The following is a 10,667-nucleotide window of genomic DNA, read 5'->3' on the forward strand; positions in this document are numbered from 1 at the left end:
AATACGTGATTTTGTGAATGTATTTATCAGACGTAAAAGTTTATATACCTGACTTTTTTCGCCGGGGCGCGCGTGGAAGGGGCCCGGGAACGTTGGCAACTTGCTAACCGGAAGTGGTCTGAGAGCGTTATAAACACGCGAAACGCTATTTTCTCCCTAAAAATAATAATCGTCCGGTTGATTTAAAGCACATGCATAAATTTTTCGTTTGATTATTGCCTAAATTTTAAGATCCGACATGGTTGATTTTACCCTCACGTGAAAATTGTTGCATCACTTTTTTACGATACCTTCAGATGAAAAATAAAAGGTTCTCCTGTGGTACCCAGCAACCTTAATAATACATGTGGAAGACTATATTATAGTGCATTAATGGAGTGTGATGCTCCAATCTTGGCATGAATGGTTAGGCCTACGGATGTCTGGGTGTCATGCCCGTCGTGTTTTCCTGAACGCGTTAAAAATTGTACATCCGGACAGCGTCGACGGGTGTTGGGCGTATGACAGTTCGATAAACCTTGTCGGGTTTGTCAAGGTTTGATAAACTCCATCGAGTTTGTCGGAGTTTGATAGGCTCTATGATGTTTGGAGTGCCTGTGGGGGGTCCTGATATGCCCCTCGAAAAAGACGGCATCCTCGGGGTGCTTTGAACGATTAGCGTCACCTAAGGTCTGCATTTGAATGCACTGTTCAACAGCGCAACGGTAAACGACATGTTGATTGCAGCTGTGCTGTTTGAAATGAGAGTATCCTTAAAATGAACACCCCTTGATATACAAAGTATGAAGTCAAAGAGTGACATGATGAAGAGTGATATGCAGAGGTCCAGGAAGACCTGTAGAACATTGTGAAGTTATTAGAGTAGAATAGGGTTAGGTTAGTTTTTAGAATAGGCAGTTGAGGGACATTTAGAAATTTTGTTTTAAAGGAAAATAAGTAAAATGTGTTGTATATGTTTGTAGCCTTGGAATGCTGACAAAAATATAGTGTATGTGTGTGGGTTGTTGTTGTTATTGTTAAGCTAACTGATTTATCTAGTCAAAACAAAAGGAAAATCAACATCTCGTTGTTATCTTTGACCAAGGTTATAAGAAATGGGTGACCAGATGGCTCTTTAGGAGCCTATATTGAGGCTGGGAAAAACAAGATTCGTAGCTCTCACTCCCTTAAGGAGTCTAAACAACAAATTCAAACATTTGATACATGGGCAGAAAAGCTTACTGCTGAGGGTGTTTTGGGAGATTTGAGAGGCCCTGCATGAGATATTGTACAACAGAATTATTATCTGACTGTGAATGTTAACTTTCAGTTTTTAGCGAATCATCTTTCATCCCGCATCTCTCTCTCTGCACTATGAATGATAGTTTTGGCTGACCAACTAATTTTTCTCTAAAATTTAAGCTTCGTCCAGTTGATTTAAATGCCTGTATATAAGTTGTTTGTTTGTCGATGACATGCAAAGGATCCGACGTGGCTGAAGGTTTAAAGCCCCATGTAAAAATCGTGACGTCATTTTTGCTGACGTTAAAATCTTTACGAGAAGCGTGCTCAGTCCGAAAGACATTCTGGGTGTAATTGCCTGTCGCTGTTTACTAGACACATGTTAAAACTTGGACGTCTGGAAAGCGTCAAGAGGTGTGGTCATGTGACAGTTCGAAGAAAACTCTACCGGGTTTTTGGGTGCTTGTGGGAAGTTATTGATAATTCCTCGAAAGAAGTTGATGACCTCGGGTTTCTGTTAATTATGGCCTCCTTAGGTCTGTAGTTGGAAACAGACTGGTCAGCAATACATCCCTGAGCAGCAGTTTTATTTTTTTTCTCGTGCTCGAGGCTGTGCTTCTGATATGGCAAAATCCTTAAAATAAACACCTGTATTTGGATGATTCCTAGAAAGAATCTAGAAGAAGAATACCTGCAGATGACCATATGGAGTTGTTATGGTTAAAGACAGGGATTGATAGCTTTTTAGAATAGGCAGTGATGGAAATATGTTTTTATAAGTTGAGGGACAGCCAAAAACCTTAGTTAGGAAGGTATAGAGAAATTTAACATTGTAACTACCATGTATATTTGTTGCATGAATGATGTTGGAGTGTGAGTTAGTGTCTGCTGTATGAATGATAGTGTATGTTTGTTAATGTATAACTGATATGGGAGACTTTACAGATGTATACGATTGAAAACTGATAAATTTAGCAGCCATCTAGTACAAGGTCACTTAATGACAGGAAATGTACACAGACTTATAAAACCAAAGGCGGGGGAAATCACATCAGGCAGAAAATTGCCAAGTGACCTTTTTATATTAACAAAAATTCATATAAATAACTTTTCAAGACAAACAGGTACAGTTCAAACTGGCAGCCCAGATAGAAAACAGAAATCTCCGCACTCAAGTTGATGTGAGTATATGAACACACAAAGACCTTCCCTCTGAAGATAATGTGACAGGTCAAATATGTTTTTTATTTACTATAGTATCATTTTGTCTGGAGCAGACTGACTGGAGCTTTTCACCCAGATAAGCAGGACAGCTACCAGAGTCGTCTGGCCTTGTTCTTGTATTTTATTTTCTTGCAAGATTCAGAATTATTACAGGTGAAAGTAAATTAAATCAATGAGGGAACTCAAACACGTTTGTGAAATTAATCCAAACCAGGGTAAAAGTTTTTGTGGAATATTGTGATAAATATATTAGAAGATTAGAAACAGCTAGAATGTTATATATCTGTAAAAGTTAAGTGTCCTTGGCAGAGAACACTCTTTATATATTAGTTATTTAACAAAATTATTAAACTTAAAAGACAAACAGTGATAAATCTAAGGTGTAGACTGAAAAACCTTAAATAAAAACGCACTAGTAGTATAAAACAATTCTTATGGAAGTCACTAGGAGTTAGAAGGATGAAGATGATGGGGAAAACAATTCCAGATTAGAGAAAACATTTTAAATATCTGATTGATGGGAAGGATAAATTATCTAACTTACTATGAGTATGTTACTTGAACAATCTAGTAAACAAAAAATACATTATATGTGAATCTTATAGTATATTGTTATATGATAAATAAAAGTCTGATGATGATCTAGCTTGTCACCCTATCTCTAAGGGAGAGCCTAGACACCCTGCGGAGAAAACTCATTTCGGCCGCTTGTATCCGAGATCTCATTGTTTCGGTCACAACCCAAAGCTCGTGACCATAGATGAGGGTAGGAACGTAGATCGATCGGTAAATTGAGAGCTTCGCCTTTTGACTCAGCTCTCTCTTCACCACGACAGACCTGTACAGCGCCTGCTTCACTGCAGACGCTGCACCTATCCGCCTATCGATCTCACATTCCATTTTTCCCTCATTTGTGAACAAGACCCCAAGATACTTGAACTCCTCCACTTGGGGTAGGATCTCCTCCCTGACCCGGAGAGGGCACTCTACCCTTTTCCGGCTCAAGACCATGGCCTCGAATTTGGAGGAACTGATCTTCATCCCGGCCGCGTCGCATTCGGCTGCGAACCGCTCCAGCGAAAGCTGTAGATCACGATCTGATGAAGCCAATAAGACCACATCATCTGCAAAAAGCAGAGAAGCAATCCTAAGGCCACCAAAACGGATCCCCTCAACACCTTGGCTGCGCCTAGAAATTCTGTCCATAAAAGTTATGAACAGAATCGGTGACAAAGGGCAACCTTGGCGGAGTCCATCTTGAGAGATGGACTCCGCCAAGAACAAGCCCGACTTACTGCCGGCGATGCGGATCAGGCTCTGACACTGGTCATACAGGGACCTAACAGCCCATATCAAAGGGCCCGGTACCCCATACTCCTAGAGTACCCCCCACAGGATTCCCCGAGGGACGCGGTCGAACGCCTTCTCCAAGTCCACAAAGCACATGTAGAGTGGTTGGGCAAACTCCCATGTACCCTCCAGACCCTGCTGAGAGTGTAGAGCTGGTCCAGTGTTCCATGGCCAGGACGAAAACCGCACTGCTCCTCCTGAATCCGAGGTTCGACTATCCGACGGCCTGGAATGGCCTTATGAAAAAAAAAAAAAACACAGATAAGACCCAGTATCCAAAATATTTCCTCCGTGAGGGAATTGAAAATTATAAGAATCCCCTCCGGTGGTGGGCCCCCCTGCCGCCGGTGCATTGGCGGCTCTCAGCAGCTGGGGCGTGTGCGGGCACACCCTGGTGGCTGCCTGCCAGGGCCTAGGTGCCCTGGCTCTGCCGGGCCTCTGTTGGGGGGTGGTATGACCTCGGGACTTGGGGCTCGGTGTCCATGGCCGGATCTACTCTAGAGGGACGGGTTGCCGGCGGGGCCTGTGGACTCGTCGCTGCAGCCTCCTGGGGTTTCTACATTGTGATGGCTGGGGATCGCCTGGGGCTTCCCTTTGCTTCTCTCTCAGAGGGGTGCAGGTGTCCCTGTTGGGGGACTCCTGGAGTTCCGGGCTTGGGGGCTGCTGTTTGTCTGTGGTTCCGGTCTTCCCTGTGTTACCGTCATGTCCTGTGGGGATGGGTCTGTGGGTCCCCACATCCACTATTGAACATTTTTATGGAGAAACCTTATAGTGACAAGCATGCTCACACAGGTGTTTAGATTCAGGTGTTTATCAGATATACACTCAGTTGGGTTGTGGTGGCCATCAAATACATCTTGTATTACCATGTACTGTATAAAATACTTTCTAATGATGTTACAAGTATCATTATATATGTTGTTTGTTGTTGTGGTTTCTCGGTTTTGTCTTGTCTTTTTTTTTCCACAGATCTAGAGGCAGACTTCGCTGATGTTGATTTGTGTTCTCTTTATACCTCTCTCTCTCCTCTATTCCTATCTCCTTCTTTACCTTTTAACCCTTCTCTCACTTTTCTGCTTTGTCATTTTCTTTGTTTTTCATCCCCATGTCCATTATATCTGAAACAAGCCCATAGAAAATTCTAATAAAATTTAATTTTCATATCAAGTGGAGCATTAAGGCCAGCCATAATGCTCTGCTTGTGAAAGTAAATCTGTTGGGCATCACTTTGAAACTCAGACAATAATTCTAAATGGAATTATTAACAGGACAAGGGAAAAAAAAAAGAAAATGACAAGAATCGAATTGCTAATAGCTTCAATAATTTTTTTGTAACTCTAGGACCTGAGTTATCCAAAAATATCCCAGAATTACCAAACTCAGCTCAGAATCTGTCCAGAAGAATAAATTAAAATACCAGTTCTATGTTTCTCCATCCTGTGACAGAAAAATAATTAATGTTGTTAAAAAAATGCAGAAACAAAAGGTCCACCGATTTACATGGAACTGACATGGAATTAGTGAAGCAGGTAGTTGAAGGGATTTCACTTCCCTTAACTTACATCAGTGACTTATCTTTCAACAGCGGCTTATTTCCAGATATGATGAAAATAGCTAAAGTAATTCCATTATACAAAACTGGGAACAAACATCACGTAACCAGTTACAGACTGGTTTGTTTGCTGCCACAATTTTCAAAAAATATTAGAGAAATTGTTTAATAAGCGGCTGGAATCATTCATGGAAAAGTATAAACTAATCAGTGAAAGCCAATACGGATTCAGATCACAACGATCAACAACATTAGCCATACTGGAATCTATAGAAGAAATTACATCTGTAATCAATAATAAGAAGCTTTGTGAAGGACTATTTCTGGATTTAAAAAAGGCGTTTGATACAATAAATCCTGATTTATTAATAAACAACCTGGAAATATATGGGATGAGAGGGACTGTATTAAATTGGGTTAAAAGTTACTTGGAAAATAGAAAACAATATGTACAGATGGAAATGTTGTATCTGATTGTTTGGACATTGCTTGTGGGCTTCCTCAGGGTTCAGTGTTGGGCCTAAATTATTCATTATTTACATAAATGGCCAATGCTATGTAAATTAAAATATTAAATTTGTTTTATTTGCAGATGGCACAAATGTCTTTTTTGTTCGAAATGCTATGAAGCAGTTGCTTGATGATGTAACCAAAACTGTGAACAAACTGAAATTATGGTTTGATGAGAATAAGTTGTCTTTAAATCTGACCACCTGTGATGGACTTGCGACCCGTCCAGGGTGTACCCCGCCCCTCGCACAGTGATTGCTGGACATGGGCACCAGCGACCCCCGTGACCCAAAATGGAATAAGCGGGTAAAGATAATGGAAGGATGGATAAATCTGACCAAAACAAAAATGCTATATGGGAATAGTAGTTTACATAAAGAAATCAAAATAAAGATAAATATAGTGTAAACATTGAAATAATAAATGATTATAGATTTCTTGGGGTCATTATTGGTGATAAAATAACATGGAAAACTCATATTAGATATATACAAAATAATCAGTCAAAAAGCCCATTTATTTTAAATAAAGCCAAACATGTCCTGGAGGAAACAGCTCTCCACATTATTTACTGTTCCACAGTCCTACCTCATTTGAGTTATTGTGCAGAGTTATGGGGCAACAACTACAGAACTTCACTACAGTCATTAATAACATTGCAAAAACGAGCAATAAGAGTAATCAATAAGGTTGGTTGGTTAGTTGGATCATACAAATGCACTCTTCATAAAATCTAAGTTGCTAAAATTTGTTGACATAGTGGAATACGCCCTTTTCACAATGACGTCAGACAACTTCCTTTTTGACTCGATGCAGTGAATCATTACTTTCGCGTCTATTCTATCTCGGGAGACTTGTCTGGAAACTTCACGGAATTTCATTCATTCAACCTTTATTTACAGAGGTTATATTACAAGATATAGCGCAAGGTAAGGTTAATAAAAACAGTATTTATGTGTTTGTTAGCTGTGGTAACGTTATCCATCATTGCAGCAACTTTAGCCACAGTAGCTAAAATATACAACACGGCCTGTCAGTGCTCTAACGTTTAAAGGTTTTACTAGCTATACTAACGTTAATAAAAACAGTATTTATGTGTTAGTTAGCTGTGGTAACGTTATCCATCATTATCAATTTACCATTCTGTAACTGTGTAAGGAAACAGCCTCCAATTTTAAAGTAAGCTAGCTAGCTAGCAGCAACGGGTAGCTAAAATATACACTGCTGCTGCCTGTCAGTGCTGTAACATTAAAATGTTTAATTTATCTATTAATGTAAAATCTCTGACATCGTCCAACACTGTTGTTTAGAATAGCATTTTAAATATTGAATTAAAAACTATGTCAAACCATTTCCATGTTCTGATGATTAATAATTTCTCTTTTTACTTTCTTCTTGTGTCCATCTTTCTCAGCAGCAACTCACCTAACCAGCATGACACAGTCATCAAGATGTTGTTATTGCAGTGTGCCATGTTGTTCCAATAATAAACAAAAAACACCTTATTTGAGTTTCCACAATTTTCCCGTGGACAAAGAAATAGGTTCCTGTTGGGTGAGAGCGATCAGGAGAGATGAAGGGCCAACTTTTAAAATCCTTCGTGGGAGCACCCATGCAGTCTGCACTTTGCCCCAGAAGATCTAAATTCATCAGCCAGTGGAAGATCCTGGATCAGACAATGAGCAGTGCCATTTAGATTTTGCTGGAATAATTGGGGTAAATGGAGGGAGGACAATTCAATTCAATTCAGTTTATTTATATAGCGCCAAATCACAACAAATTTGTCTCAGGGCACTTTACAGAAACATTCACATACATAAAAGCCAATTAGTAGTTCTCTATCTAAGGAATCCAGCAGACAAGATGAATCTTGGCTTCGATGCAGTCTCCCATCCTGAGCAAGCACAGTGGCAACAGTGGAAAGGAAAAACTCCCTTTTAAAGGGAAGAAACCTCCAGCAGAACCAGGCTCAGGACAAGCGGCCATCTGCTTTGACCGGCTGGTTGAGAGGACAGGGAGGAGAGACACAAGAACACAGAATGGTAGGTCCAGGTATATTAGAAAGACAAAAAAACACGTTAAGGATAGAAAAAATAATTACAAATACAAAACAGGTTGAGCAGAGTAAGTAAAGACAGAAGTAGAGTGAAAATTGTGGTCAGTTTGTCCTCCAGCAGTCTAAGCCTATAGCAGCATAACTAAGGGACAGCTCAGGAAACCCAAGCCGACCCTAACTATAGGATTTAGCAAAAAGGAAAGTCTTAAGCCTAGTTTTAAAACTGGATAATGTGTCAGCCTCATGGACAGAGACTGACAGTTGGTTCCACAAGAGAGGAGCCTGATAACTAAAAGATCTGCCTCCCATTCTGTTTTTGTAAATTCTAGGAACCACAAGTAAACCTGCAGTCTGAGAGCGAAGCGCTCTGTTAGGAAAATATGGAACAATAAGATCTGTAATATAAGATGGAGCCAGGTTGTTGAGAGCTTTCTTACTTCTAACCAGTAAGATTTTGAAATCTATTCTGGATTTGACAGGGAGCCAATGAGAGAAACTAAAACTGGAGAAATATGATCTCTCCTACCTACTCTGGTTAAGACTCTAGCAGCAGCATTTTGGATCAACTGAAGACGTTTTAAAGACGTATTTGGACATCCAGATAATAAACCATTGCAATAGTCCAGTCTAGACGTGACAAATGCATGGACCAGTTTTTCTGCATCATTTTTAGACAAGATGTTTCTAATTTTAGTGATATTACGCAGATGGAAGAAGGCAGTTCTAGTAACGTTTTTAATGTGGGGGATAAAAAACATGTCCTGATCAAAAATAACGCCAAGATTTTTAACATTAGAGCTGGAGGACAGATTAATGCCATCTAAGGAGGGAGAAAGACTGAAAAATTCATTCCTAAGGTGCTCAGGTCCAAAAACCAAAACCTCAGTTTTGTCTATGTTCAACAGGAGAAAATTAAGAGTCATCCAGATTTTTATGTCTTGAAGACATGCTTGTAGTCTAAGTAGCTGATATGATTCATTGGGTTTAATGGACAAATATAATTGTGTGTCATCAGCATAACAATGGAAATTTATCCCATGCTGTTTAATAACTTTACCTAATGGAAGCATATATAAAGTAAAGAATATTGGCCCAAGCACTGAGCCCTGAGGAACTCCATGACTAACTTTGGTGTATGAAGAAGATTTATTATTTACATTTACAAACTGGAATCTATCAGATAGATATGATTTAAACCACTTTAGAGCCGTTCCTATAATCCCAATATCATATTCAAACCTCTGTAGTAAAATATTGTGATCAACTGTATCAAATGCAGCACTGAGGTCTAACAGGACCAGTATAGACACAAGTCCATTGTCTGAGGCCATGAGAATATCATTAGTGACTTTTACTAGTGCTGTTTCTGTGCTATGATGAGCTCTAAACCCTGACTGAAACTCTTCAAACAGATTATTTCTTTGTAGATGTTCACGCAACTGACCTGCAACTATTTTCTCTAGAATTTTTGAGATGAAAGTTAGATTAGATATAGGTCTATAGTTGGCCAGAATTTCTGAATCAAGATCAGACTTTTTAAGTAAAGGTTTAATTACAGCAACCTTAAAACGCTGTGGTACATAACCATCCATTAAAGACAAATTAAGTAGATTCAAAATGTGGATATTAATAGGCTCTGTGCACATGCGTCCTGAATCACTTCCGCTTTGACCGGATGTCGGCATTCCAGTTTCCGGTTTAATTCCTGTATCCTGTCATCCCAGAGATAAACAACTAAAATGAGTGTTGCTGCGTCAAATAAACAAAAATATAACGTGCGTGGCAGCTTTACATTTCAGCCGACGGTGTTTGGGTCTAAGGAGCACTGTTGTGTGCCGCTTTGCTCGTCTTCAGGTCGCTATAATAGCCGTTTGAGCTTTCACCGTTTCCCTAAGGAGACAAGCCTTCGTTTGTGCTGGCTGCAAAAAATCAGAAGAGAGGGATTTACGGTAACTCCTCACACCAAGGTATGTAGCCGACATTTCCTGGAGAATGAAGTAATTACTACAGAAAAGGGAAGACGAATTTTAGCAGCTGGGTCGGTTCCATCATTATTTGAGTGGAACAAATACAGCAGGAAGACACGAGCAGGTGTTTGGGAGCGCCGTTGTCGACCATCTAATCCAGAACCTGATTCGGCGGATCCAATTGAGGACAATGAACCACCCGTCATGGTACCTATGGTCGTGGACCATGACTACGGCGCCAGCAGAACCGTGTGTGTTGACCGGGAGCAATATCACAGCATGCTGAGAGAAATTGAGCAACTGAAAGAGCAGCTCCGATCCTGTATTCTTCAAAAGCCGTTTGGACTGGAACATTTTTCTACGTCACCAGAAGACATCAGATTTTACACCAGGTCAGAGTTGTAAAATCTAAATATTACGTTATGCCTCTGTGTAAACTAATGTCAAATACAAATACAGCAGCTAGTGACAGCCTCAGGTCGGTGAAAATAGTTGGTTTCTGTGATTAGATGACACACAGGCTGACTATTATGCCATTAGCAATCATCAGGAAACTTATGAAAACTAGAAGTTACTCTCTGATTTAAGGGGGCTGAACATTTGTGCTCAAAATAGTTTTCAATTTATAAAAAAATTACAAACCTTCAAATCATGTATAATTTTCTTTCCACTTTACAACATAAAATTTCAAAGAAAGATATTTATGTTCTTAGTTGTACCGTGTCAAAATTTGAAAACTGTTTTCACAGTTATAAATGTGGAGAGTGACAGTTTATATATATATATA

Source organism: Nematolebias whitei, chromosome 11 (genome assembly GCF_014905685.2).
Source record: "Nematolebias whitei isolate Nwh7 chromosome 11, NemWhi1, whole genome shotgun sequence".
In the NCBI taxonomy this organism is placed as follows: domain Eukaryota; kingdom Metazoa; phylum Chordata; class Actinopteri; order Cyprinodontiformes; family Rivulidae; genus Nematolebias; species Nematolebias whitei.